The 13,692-nt window shown below is 43.1% G+C and overlaps 1 protein-coding gene across 21 annotated transcripts in view; it reads right to left on the minus strand.

Annotated features, from left to right (window-relative positions):
* The window catches only part of Trim9 (tripartite motif-containing 9), a 103,337-nt gene that overhangs the window by 47,937 nt on the left and 41,708 nt on the right, over positions 1 to 13,692 (minus strand). The gene's annotated exons all lie outside the window — the stretch shown is intronic.

Raw genomic sequence — 13,692 nt, forward strand, 5'->3', positions numbered from 1 at the left:
TGTTGGGGGTTAGGCCTTTGAGGTAACTGTGGAGGTGGGTTCTGGTAGCCAGTCAGGCAATGCTTCCCTGGGCTTCTGAGCAGTTTCTTCTATGAAGCAGTTCCTGGCCACAGGATAGTACCTAGAGTGCCCCTTACTGCATTAGCTAATCATTTACTTCATTTGATAAGGCATAAAAAAATAAACTAGGGAACTGATTCCTATTGACAGTTCTTAGCCCAAAGGCTCATTGGTTTGAGGAGTGGGGAGTGAGGGGCAGAAATAATGAAGATGCCCTAGTGCAGGATGAAGAAGGAAGGGTTGGGATCTTGTGTGATGCTCCGGAGCCACAGGCATGGTAACCACAAAGCAAAAAGTCAGGAAGGCATTCCACCTGACCAAGGTCCTCTTCCTTCTCCCAAGTGCACTTACTCTAGTCCATCCCACACCAGCCTCCTAACCAAGACCAAGGTCTACTCTCTTCCTAACGCCTACTGAAGAGGTCAGCTCAGGAACTTTGAGAAATTCCACCAGACCCCTCCACTTCTGGAAGAGAAAGGTCCTAGAGCACATAGGCACCCCTCCCCTCTGGAAGGGAGAGGCTAATTACATTCCTCAGACCACAGGGAATACCCCTGCAGATAAGGAAAGCCCTTGTTACCTCATTCCCTAAGGACCTATCAGTTTAAAAGTCACACTGTTCTGCCAATCACATTGTGCCTAGTGGCTGCTGCTCTATTCTACCCCTGAAAACTGTATAAAAACTGGCCAAGAGAGCTGTCCAAGGTTGCCGCCTCTGCTCTGGGTGCAGGAGGACCTCTTGCTTTTGCACTGATCCCTGGCGTTGTTCACTTGGGGGGTCCCCGGTAAGCTAAGGCTCATCAGAGTCTTACACTACACCACCAAATTGCCTGGCAACGTGTGCACAGGCGAGCACTGCTTCCCAGCCTTGGCGTCTGCTGAGATGCTGATCAGTGGGGCCTGGGTGAAGGTCTACCAGGAGAGGAGGGTCTAGGAAAGCTGTCATGGAGTAGCCTCTCCTCTTCATTTTCTGCCTCTGAGGCAGATCGATATCTTCCAAAGAGGAGGTCAGTGCAGTAAGGATGGAGGGCTGAAGACTCTGGTTTCTGGGTCAGCCTCAAAACTCTCACTCTGTGCTTCCTGTTGGGAAGAACAAACTGCTACTTCAGTTCAGTGCTAAGGCTTCCATTCCTTGAAGCCATTAGCAAGACATTTATATTCAAGATACCTTCTCCCAGCAGGCTGGGCAGACCCTTCTGTCCCTCAGGCGACACAGACCTTTCTCATTCCTCCTCCTTCCGGGGCTTTCTTCACAGTCCAAACCCCATCCATCTCCTCCGCCAGTACAATGCCTCACTTCCCCTTTCAGTAAAGAGACAAAAACCTCAAAATGGTATCTTTTGGTCCTGAATTTTTTTCCTCTTATATTTGTCTTATTAAATATGAAATGGGTCATTTTCTTTAAAATATGCAGGCCAAATGTTGGGTGGGAGCCATATAGGAGGGAGAAAGAAAACAGGATTAGAAGGGGTTAAATTCTGGCCCTGCCCTTTGCTAAGTGGCCCTGAGAAAGCCACTTTTGTCTGAATTACTCCAATGGGGGTTGGGGGTGGGGTGGGGGAAGAGCATTGAAATTATACTTTGTGGTTGGGCTCTTGTGAATACAGGGCAATGCTTAAGGGAACATTCATTATGTCCCATTTCATAGATGCTGCCAACTACTGGCTGTTTAAGGATTATACATAGTTTTGCCTCCTGCATAAAATGAGAATTCTACTTCTTGAGTGTGGGCAATGCATGAGTCACCGTATTTAAAGGCCAGGGCCCTGTAAGTGTAGGTACATCCTTAATAAATGTTGGGTGGTTTTAATCCATGTTTATACTCTCTTCATTCCTGTGCACATAAACACCTGATGATGCAGGATTCAAAGGACAGATTCCTCGAATAAGATCTGCTGGAAAACATCTTTGTTCACCTTTCCTTTGCTGTGTGTCCCAACCTCCAGAGGGCATGGCAGGACAACCAAACGAAAGAGCATAGTGAGTCCACCATTGTGAAGGGGCCATTCATTGCTTTGTGCCGTATCTTAGTGGTGTCATTTGGGAGTAAATTTTCTCTTTAAGAGCCATTTCCAAGATCCCAGGAAATAGAAGAAGAAAGGAGTTCTCCTTTTGAAAACACAACAATAAAATGAGAGGCTGATTCTAAAGGCGAGTTTGGTTTTCACTGTTATCCTTAGAACTCCTGTTTCTCCATCTTCCCCAAGTGAGTGAAAATTTGCTGGACTACAGAGATCTTTTTTTGTCTCCTTAGTAAATGTACTTAGAAATTTGGGAGAAGGAGTCAAATTCATCTGGCTACACACACATTAAACTATCTGATTTCTCACATTTCAACCTTAAAATGTATCATGTCTGTGAAATGTATATTATTATATAAAGTCATAAGGGTTTACTGACTGGCTGCATACTTAGAAGAAGCTATGATGGGGTCTGGGAACAACTCAGTGGGCAAGGTACTTGCTGCACAGGCACACACTCAACATTTCCAGAAAGCCAGGCTCAGTGGCACATGTCTGTAATCTCAGTGCAAGAAAGCCAGAGATAGGAGGAATCCTGAGGCTTGCTGGTCAGCTAGCCTTGCCGAAGTGATGAGCTGCAGGTTATGTGAAAGACCCTGTCTCAAAAGACAAGATGGGATATTACTGAGGAAGTCACATCTGGCCTCTACATACATTTAAGCGTGCACACTGGCATGTACAAGTGTACACACCCACTCAACACAAATAGGTACAAATACCCTCCCTACACAAATCTTTTAAATATTATTTAGTAGCAGACAAAGAGCTCTGTCTTCATTTAGTATCTAATATGTCAGAGCACTAAATGAACCGCAAAATAAATAAATAAATAAATAAAATGTCTCCAGATTCAGTCTTTTTTGTGTCTGTGTTGGAGGCTGAGTGTCCTCTACCTGGCTAACAATTGTTTTGATACTTGATAAACAGCTACGTTAGAAGAGAGATCTATAAACCTTCCTCAAGCTTTGTCCACTTGCAGAATTCAGCAGCAGACAGTGAAAATACACTGGTAGCTATTTATCAGCAGAAAATGCTGTATTGTAAGGATTTATATGTGCTGTTTTCATAGGATAACTTCCTGAGCACATTTGGAAGCCATAGTTGGTTCAGCATTATTACTTATTGATCTGTTTTCCTTAAAGCATTTTAATTCTAGCTCGTGCTAACAGAGGTGCTCTGTATTCAGAATCACAGAGCAGTGCTGTGAATTTTCTGCCTGTGCACTGAAGTCTTGAGAGGGAGAAGGATATGGTTCCAAAGGCTGTTTATAATTTTGGATTTCTTGGATATTTGTTTTCTAACTTGAGGTGGTTTCTGAGAGTGAAGGACAGCGTTATGACGAGGCAGCCACAGACCCCCTGATGGATTTCTTGACTCAGGACATGCTTAGAATAAGCAAGGCCTCCCTTCCCCCGCTGGCTTGCCTTTCCATGGTCATATGGGCTGATTGTGTGTGAGTGTGAAATGTTTGCATATGTGTTAGTGTGTCGGAGGGGTCAGAGGCTCTTGGTTTGGGGGGAAGCTGTAATGATAATTTTGACGTTTTGGTTTCTTAAACAACAACAACACAGAAATATAGGAATGTGTTTTCATTTTAATTCTGGGTGTGAGATATCGAGCTGCCTTAGATTGTCCACAGGGGCTGACTATGATTGTCTCATGCTCTAACATGGGCATGATTTTGCCAGCTGCAGACAGTTTCTGCAAGTGTGTGATGTTTGGAATTTTGGGGACTTTTCAGAGGATATAAAATGCTAGTGCCCCAGAGGTAGGGTGGGTTGTTGGTTATTGGCAGTTATGGGCAAAGAAGAAGCAACAAGAAGAGGAGGAGGAGGATAAAGAGGAGGAGGAAGAAATTAGATATCCTGATGACAAAGATCAAACTTGCCTCAAGGAACTTGATGCCCCTAGTCAGCAGCTAGTAGTCTAATGATAACATGGTCCCCTTTCTGACCCCTGACTTTATTCAGGGTTCTCTTTCCGTCCCTCTCTATCTTCTCTCTTATCTAGTGTTAGCTTGTTGAAAGGGTAGAAGAAAGAAGAACCTACAAAGTAGCAAACACTAGCTACAGAAGCGACTGTCATAGAGGTCTTGTTGCTAGGGAACAGTAAACAAGCCTTACCACGTTTATTGTGAATCTGATTCTGAGCCGTGTGTAGATCTAGGGATTATATATTATATACAATCTTACCCCAGAGATTATATATTATATACGAACTTCTCCCATTGTCTTTACTACATTTCCTGTTGCTGTGATTAAAAACAAGCAAGCAAACAAACAAACACCCTGACTCCAGTGACCTCTTCAAGGAGGAAGTTTATTTTGGCTCTCAGTTTGAAGGTACAATCCATCAGAGGTCAAGGTGGCACGAGCTCAAAGCAGCTGGTTACACTGCATCGTTAATACGATGCAGAGAGCAGTGAGTACCTCTACTCAGCTAGCTTTCTCTTTAAACTAAAAAAAATTCTCTCTCTCTCTCTCTCTCTCTCTCTCTCTCTCTCTGTGTGTGTGTGTGTGTGTGTGTGTGTGTGCACATATGGGCACATGTGCCACTGTGGCACACATGAAGGTTAGAGAACAACTTTGCAGAGTCTGTTCTCTCCCTCTGCCTTTCTGTGGATTCTGGGGCTTGAACTCCAGCTGCCAGGCTTACAGAGCACTTTACGCACTAAGCCACCTCACCAGCCCATGTCTCCCCTTTTATACAGTCTAGAGCCCATCCCAGGGCATCTGTGCAGACCACTATTTTTTGTGTCTTCTCACTATGACTAACCTATCAAGTTCATCCTCTAGGGTGTTCCTGGAGGCTGGTGAGCCAGGGAATTGCAGATCCTGTCCCGTTCACAATCAACACTGAACCTCATGCCATCTTCATTGCTAATTTGGTTATGACAAAGATTGTCTTCTTGGCCAAACTTTAGTAGGGCTTCCTGAAACCCCATTTCCATTAGACCTCAGCCTTGGTCTTTAGGACTTGGACTAGCACAACTGTGTCATAGTCCTATGATGAATCCTTCGCCCATGAACTGACTCTTCCTACTTTTTACAGTTTTTTGTTTTCCTTGACTATATTGCACTCCTGTTCACCCCATCTGCTACCCCACTCTCTCCCTCTAACACTACCCTCCAGACACCTTGGTACAAACAAAAGTTCTGTTTAATTCTTGCTAGGCTGTTTTCTCTGTTGCAAGGACAGACACATCTTTTAATTTCTAGTTTTGTTTATTGTTGGCAGTTGTTAACCCTGGCTGTGATCCAGGAAAATCCTGTAGTTCTTGGGTGATGAGTTCTTAAGGGCACTTGAAGCATGTGTGATAGATTAGAGGGATGTCTGCACACCAAGCTCTCACTTTTCTTAGACAGTACATGAAGCTTACCATGTTTATTATGAATCTGACCCTGACCCATGCATAGAATAGATAGATGGAAGGCTTTTAACCTGATATACCCTTACATATAATCTCCTGTCCTTATTGCTAAACCTGCGTACATAAACATATAGCAAAAGCTAGTGAATGAATGGCCCCGTTTTCTTCCCTTTCTTCAACAATTCATATCCAAGTGTGCCAACTTTTTCTCATTTTTAAGCCATAAAAATGTATCAGAAGGTATATCAGATATCAGATAGTAACAACCAAATCAGACAGATAGGGTATCAGGGACCAATATAGTACTAGTGTTAAATAGACACACTTTAAAGTCAGACAGACCAGCATTTGAATTCTAGCATTTTGCTAGTTGTGTGATCATGGGCATATTTATAACTGTAGTGAACAATGAGATGTTCTGCCCAGAATTCTCTCCTAGTGTTTGTATCCTTGGAGCTGCTGGGAGCAATGGATGCTAACAGACTGCTCTAGAAATTGCTCTTGTGTGGAGGGAACTGTTGTGATAAAGGCTGTCTCCCATCCATGGGTTTCCCAAAACCAAAGGACTATCCTAACTGCAGAATTCCTGTAGACTGGCTGAGGTCACTGCAGGTCAACTCTCAACTCTGCTCAAACCTGGCTGCTCAGTTCCTTGCAGATGGAGATGCCAAGAGTGCTAAACCATTATCCACACGTAGGAAACTGTGGGAGTCTGTGTCTAGAGAATTCAATCTAAGTTTCAAACTCCTTGTCATCTACAAGAAGACAATAACTGTAAGTGTATAAAACAGTATGACCAAGACAACAGGGAGGGAGGCATGGAAGACACTTCTAACAATGCTGAGCACATCAGAACACATTACATCCCCTTCCTGTTAAGGATAATATGAAACACACATACAGAAATCACTGGATACTTGGACCACATCTCTCTACTTGGGCTTTAGTCAACTATAGTTTTTTAAATACTGAGCTATGTTATGGGTCTTTTGTCACATGATCTGCAGTACCTTCTGGAGAGTCCTGCCCCATTGTTATCTTTGGTCATGTGACTTTTGTTAGCTTCAGGACATGTGGGTTTTTGTTTTTTTTTTTTTTTTTGGCAGCTCTTCACCTTTGACATACAAATCAGTGTTGTATTGATAAATCAGCTCTCAAAAATTACTATGATTTGTAGCTGTTGCCAATTTTTATATGATCTTAATAGAGTTGACTTTAAAACATGACACCACTGGAGTTGGCAAGAGACTTTTTTGAGTTGCAAGTTGGTATAGGCCAGTTTAGCTTACATTGGACTTATCTCAGAGAGTGGCTGAGAGCTTCAGAATGAAGGATGTGTGGTCCAGAACCTCAGACTGCCTGACACACAATATGAAGAGGAAATGGACTTTGTTTGGTAAGGCACTGCAATGTTTGGGACTGAAACAGAACTAATTCAGAAAGCAATTATTCTTTTTCGTGGTTTATGAACTTAACCAATGTCTACGAAGTAAGACCATGGCAGATAGTAACTTTTGTTAGGAAAAAAAATCCAATAAAATAACTAGGCTTGATATCATAAGATCTTAATCCTTGCTACTCAAGTTCAAGGCCAATTTGGAATATACAATAAACAGGGTGAGCCTGGGCAAATTAGTGAGACCTTTTCTCAAAAGAATAAATAAAAATAAGGCCTGAGTTCAATGATAGGATGCTTGTCTAACATACTTGAAACCCTAGGCTCAATCCTCAGTACCACAATAACACACACACACACACACACACACACACACACACACACACCCATACACACAAAAACACAAACACATATACACACAGACATATTGACAGACACACAGATAGACAGACACACACACACATAGACACACAGACAGACAGACACAGACATACATACAGACAGACAGACACACACATAGACACACAGACAGACAGACAGACAGACAGACACATAGACACACAGAAAGACAGACAGACAGGCAGACAGACAGACAGACAGACAGACAGACAGACACACACACACACACACACACACACACACACACACACGGCTTGGGTGATGAAGCACAGCTGCCCAGTCCTTGGGAGGCAGAGTCAGTAGACTCTAGAGTTTGAAGTCAGACTGGGCCGTGTAGCAAGTTCACACCAACCTGAATTACACAGGGAGATCTTGTTTCCCCAAACCATGAGCTGGATATATAGCTCAGGAATGGAGTGCTTGCCTAGCATACACAAGCCTAAGGTTTGATTATAAGCACGGATTGAAAAAATGATCATAAATTAAAATAAAATAAAAGTAAAAAATAAATAAAAGTTCTATATATTTGGATAGTCTAATAACCAGGCACAGAGGAAACAGCTTCTCTACCTCTCAGCAAAAGCAAGAAATATTATAAATATTTCCACTTTTCCAGCAAGACATAGCCAGTTTTGTCCAGATTTGTTTGAACATTAGGTATACTCTTAGAAGTCTCAACCCACCAAATTTTAAAAATTTCTATGCCCTGGACAACAGGTTCTCAAACTAGACACTTATTTCTACCCGATGGGCAGTTTTTTTAAAGTAACATAAAAGGAGCCAATTCTGGTCTCAGGACACAGTTAAAAACAGCCACCTTTGCCTAGAATTTACAGTTTCTTAGTGAAATTGATTGTCTGGTCTCCTTGGCTCCTTGCTTGGTGTGCTTGGGACAGTGAGACTTCACACAGGGTCTGCTGTGACTGAAGGCAGGAAACTTTACTAGGCGTCAGGGTTCAGGCTGAGATGACAGCATCACTCTGCACAGGACTGGGCAGAGGACACATGAGCCTGTGGATAGTCTAACTGGGAAATGTGTGATGCTAGGCAGGTGCCACGTATGCACAACTCGGGCTCAGAAAGGTCTTCCTTGAGCTAAGTGGTGAGCAAATCCTGGGTTTTATTGTTCTAGAGAGGAAGTCACCGCCTTTCCACGAATGCTGCTGCTCCTGTGGAGAGCTGTCTAAGCAGACTTTGAGTCATCCTCTTTGGGTTTTCCCTGGGCTGCCCTTGCTACGTTCTTGTCACACCATACACACTGTTCCTGCAGCTAGGACAGCAGTCTGCTGCCTAATACTGCTGGGAACAGTTTTGAGATGTACAAACAGGCTTAGGATCACGATTTCTTCAGCTCGTGAGACGAAAAATTTCAGTTGCACAATGAGGATTCTCGTTGACCAATTAAAAGCATTCGACTAGAAATCAATGTAATCCAGCCAGTCAGTAGTTTTCGGGACACAAATGTACTTTTTACATGAGAAGGTTTTCACTGCTTCCTTCCAGACTCGGGGTTAACTGTTAAAACAGGGATGCCCACTCAACAACCACTCGAGTTTCCAGAAACATCGAGAAAGAGGGGGATGGGGTAGCTAGTGAAGACAAGTTTTTATTTAAGAAATAACTTTTCTCTTATTTCAAAAAGCAGAATTCATTTCTGGAAAGCTAAATAATGAATTTGGAAGGACAACCTAAAAGGCGTTTGATATTTGCCTTTGATAACTTTTATACATTTATATGCAGATCCACATGTCCCTAAGTAGTGAATATCATCAAAACTGGGGTCATGCCAGGATCAATTGCTATCTTGAAATCTGCCTTCTTCATTTAATGTAACACAAATATCTTTCTACTTTTCAATAGCTACAAAACACTTAGACAATACTCACTATATGCCAGCTACTGTTTGTAATATTTTAAATATATTCTCTCATTTGGTTTTTGAGACAATTTTGCGGCTGATAGAATCTAACAGGAAGGTTGAGTTCTAAAGCCATAATACTGTTAAGACATAAAGCAGGATTTCCAAGGCAGGCAGTCTGGGTCCAGGGCTCATGCTATTAACTTCAAAGCTTCAGTGTGATGCTCTCTGTACATCATCACAATCTACATAATTAATCTCTTATTTCATAACTAGATTGCTTTCACATTATTGCAAAGAGCTGAAATGAAATTCCTGTTGTAACTATTTGACTATATTATAAATTATTCCTATTTCTAGAGTTGAACATGCTTGACCAACAAGCACTCATATTTAAAGAGTTTTGAAAATCAAGTTGCCAAAATTGCCCCTGGGGAATTATCATTTATATATCCATAGAAAGTGATAAGAGGAATCTTTTCAAATAGTATCAATGGAACATTTGTATTTGCAGTCTGGTAGGAAAAAAAAATCAATCAATCTTGAGGATGGAGAGATGCTCACAGATTAAGAGCACTGACTGCTCTCGCAGATGACCTCATTCAGTTCCCAGTGCCCACGTGGCTCACAGTTTACCTGTAACTCCAGTTCCAGGAGGTCCAACACTCTCTTCCGGCTTTTGAAGACTCCTGGCACACACACATATATACTCAGCCCAACACAAACATACATAAAATAAATCATATAAAACATTAAAATGTAGAATCTCAGTGTTCAAATGTAGACTTAAACATTGCCAGTGTGATATTTAATATTTAGTTGGGGGAGAGAGAAGCTTTGCCCCAGGCTTCCTAATGATCTTTTCCTGGCTCGGGAGAAAATTCTCACTGGTGATATTTGCAAAGCATTTGGAAGAAGTGCTGGCATGCAGAGGGCTGCCTGAAGCATTTGTTAAGTAAGCTTTTTCCCTCCCCCTGGTACTATTCTTAAGGCTGGCTTTGTGAGCTAGCGGTGGTGGCACACATGCCTTTAATCTCAGTTTTCAAATGTACTCTTAACCATTGCCAGTGTGATATTTAGTATTTAGTGGGGGGGGGGGGAAGCTTTGCCCCCAAGCTTCCTAATGACTCAAACAACTCATCCTGAATTTGGGGCCACATAGAACATCCTGTACTGAAAAGTTAAAAGTGACAGAAATTCAACATGGCTAATTGTTTCTTCCTTGGTTGGTTGTCATCTTGGGCATACTCAGTCTTCATATCTACAGCAACAAAAGTCTCAGAGGACAGACTGAAGCACCAGGTTCCTGGTTCCTGCTTATCCTGGTGATTTTCCTTGGCCCCTTTCTAGTTCTCCACTCTGTTTAAAGCTCCCATCTTTCCCTCTGGTTTCAAGTCTTTGGGTGTGTTATAGCAGAAGCATCCTGATCCTTAGGTAACATCACCCAAGAACCAAAGGGATGCTCGGACTTCTGGGTGCCCTTCTCCACACCAAGATGCCAGTTTTCCTTCTGCTGCTGAGGCCCAGAAACACTCAAAACCTAGTCACTTGGCAAACGCTATTTCTGCGAGGCCGAGTCTCTTCCACAAGCACACGATTTTACTTATGCCTAATTGGAAACGTGGCTGTGATCCACTGTTTCCAATCTTGACTGTCAACTTGATGAGATTTAGGACTGCTGTGGATACAAATCTCTGGATATGCCTATGAGAGATTATCTAGAGTAAATTGGGGTCAGAAGACCTATCCTAAATAGTGGCACCATAATAGGCTGAGACCCCTGATTGAAAGGAGAAGAGTACCAGCATCCATCTTTCGGTGCTTCCTGACTGTGGACACAGTGTGACCACTGCCTCCTGCCCTAGCCTCCAAGTGCTCCCCTTCACCTGAGCAGTGTCCCCTGGGTCTTCAAGTCACAACAAATCTTTGCTCCCTTAGGTTGCATTTGTCAGCTGTTTTATCACACTGATGAGAAAAGTAACTCCAGCAGAGGTGATTCTTCAGGGGAGAGGAGATCTAGACGCCAGAGCGAGGAGTGCCATAACACACACCATCTCTGCCACACCTCCACCCATTCTGAGAAGCATTCTTCTCTTCAGACTGGGACAGACATGATAAGGCCTGTGACACACAGGAGTCCCTCTTGGCCATATCGAGACGCCACTGGTTTGTAAGGAGAGCATGTGGGCACACGTGGTTCATTCCTGTCTTCGACTATGAGTCTGAGACATTTGTTTCTTTGTTATCAATGGCAAAACACACACGCTTCTCTGATAACCCTAACACTACATTTAAAAAGCTCAAACACAAAGAAAGGCAGTCATCCTTAGCACAGCTCTCCCTCTTAATACTGTTTCACAAACAAATTCAAACACCACCTTATTCTAACAGCTGACAAACTTTGGGGTATCTTAGCTAGTGTCTACATTAGATTTACATTTTGCCTTACCAGGACTGATAGCTTTGCCAGGATGCAGGATTTACAGGCCAATTTCGGTCTATAATAGCACAAGTAGGGATGATCAATATTACCCATGGAAATGAATTTAACTGCGTATGATTTTTTTTTCATTCTCTGCTCAATATCTTTATCAGCCTGTCTCTGTGTGAGTGAACTGCAGCTCTATCCTAGTGAAAATAGGAATGGTTTCCATGACAACTGTTTTCTCTCAGTGAGGTAGAATCTAAGGTTTGATTCCCACAGAAATACATCTTGCCACGGGACCTGGCTGATCTTGTAAGCGACTAAATGACTGTGTGATAATTTCCTAAGAAGAACCTGCAACAGGGCACACAAGCAGGGACAGGTAGCTCGAGGTGACGGATGGCTGGACCTACCCCTGACGTCACACAGAGAAAGAGTCCTGATGCTAGGCAGCACTCTCTTCCAGGACCTGGATGAGAACCTGACCCTCTCAGGAATAGCAGGGATGGTTCAATCCAATAGAGACAAGGGCTTCGATCTAAGGACATGTTACCTATAACCTGCCTTTCCTCCTCTTTCCTTGAAAAGAAGAGGTTTGCGGAGCTATTCTGAATGTGGCCAGGACACAAGAGTTCCTAATTATCTGCTGCTCAGTTAAGGGTATAAGTTACTACCGTCCATTTACCTCCATTTCGTCTCCTTAGCAACCCTGTTATTTTATTATATTGCTTTAAAAATGTATCAAAACATCTCAAATTTTTAATTGAATTAAAAGTCGAACATGATACGTGTTTTAAATAGTATTTTATAAATACACTTGCCAATAACACTCATATAAATAAATAATTTTTACATGTGAGTATACATTTTTTAAAAGCTCTCCATCTAGTAGACTATAATTCACCAAATGAATTCCATGTGGCCTCAAATCCCTGAGGACACTGAGATTAGGGTTCTCTTCTGAATAGTGGCCTTCCCGCTGAAGCAGCAGGCTCCCCAAAGACAGGTGATATTGAGAGCACAGATTTGAGGAGGGGACGCATGCACAGCTTCAGCTGAAACCACTCCTCACACCTCTGCAGAGGGCAGAGAGAGGCTGTATCAGTCCCCAGCATGGAGGCACATATGCTAAGAGAATGGTTTTAAAAGCCACTGTGTAGTTCCCCCAATACATAGCCTGTGCTGTTCCCACCCAGCAGAAGATGGTGGCTGCCACTAGCGATAAGTTCCAGCCTCTTCACATGGCATCTTGCCCTGGTCCTCTTAGCCCATCCCTTGGGGCCATCTCTACTTCTCCATCAAATACCCATTATCCTTTCACAGAAATTCATTCACATTAAATTTTTATCCAAACCAAAGATTTCCCTCTTAAATCTTTCATTTCTGATTGTCAAACGAGACTGTAGTTCAAAGGACTTCCAAGTGCAGGAACAATGTTGGTGAGGAAAGGAGTGGGCCTTGAAGCCACTTTAATGTCACGGCAGGCTAAAAGGCAATCTTGAGTCAGTCTTGTAGGATGAAGGCTTTTTTTTCTCCTCTGGGCATCTTCCTCTTTGGGATAACAATGTTCCTCTGAGGCCATTGGCAGCCTGGCCCTATGAGGAATGGCAGAGGGACTGACGTCCCCATGCCATGCACCATCCATCCCCAGGGCACTGAACATGACCTGCTTTGCTGCTGCTGGCTACTCCTCATATCCAGACCTGGTCCTAGCGTTTTCTGCATGAAGCAGGGACAGAGGGCTGGCCTTCTCACCTCCTGCCTTTAACCTTGGCTTCTCTCCAATGCAGGTGTGTGTGTGTGTGTGTGTGTGTGCGCGCGTGCGCGCGCGTGCGCGCGCATGCCTGTATGTGCTCATGCACCCCACAGTCCACCATCCCAGTCTTAAAACATTGAAGGACTAGGTGTGCATCATTCGGTAGGAGAACACTTGCCTATCATGTCCTAGGCCCTGGGTATAATCTCTGGAAATGCAAAACTAAACATAACAGGGCATTGTCTAAGCCTGTAGTTAACAATGTTCACAACACCTTGCTTAAATGAGGCCCTGACGCATATAATTGCATCTGTTGTCGTGCTAGAGAGCTAGCTTTCTACCTAGAAGGCTAGGTAGTGTTAATGCAAAACAAACAACAGGAACAAAGAAACCCAAGCCAGCAACAA

The sequence above is a fragment of the Mus musculus genome, chromosome 12, assembly GCF_000001635.26.
Source record: "Mus musculus strain C57BL/6J chromosome 12, GRCm38.p6 C57BL/6J".
Lineage (NCBI taxonomy): Eukaryota > Metazoa > Chordata > Mammalia > Rodentia > Muridae > Mus > Mus musculus.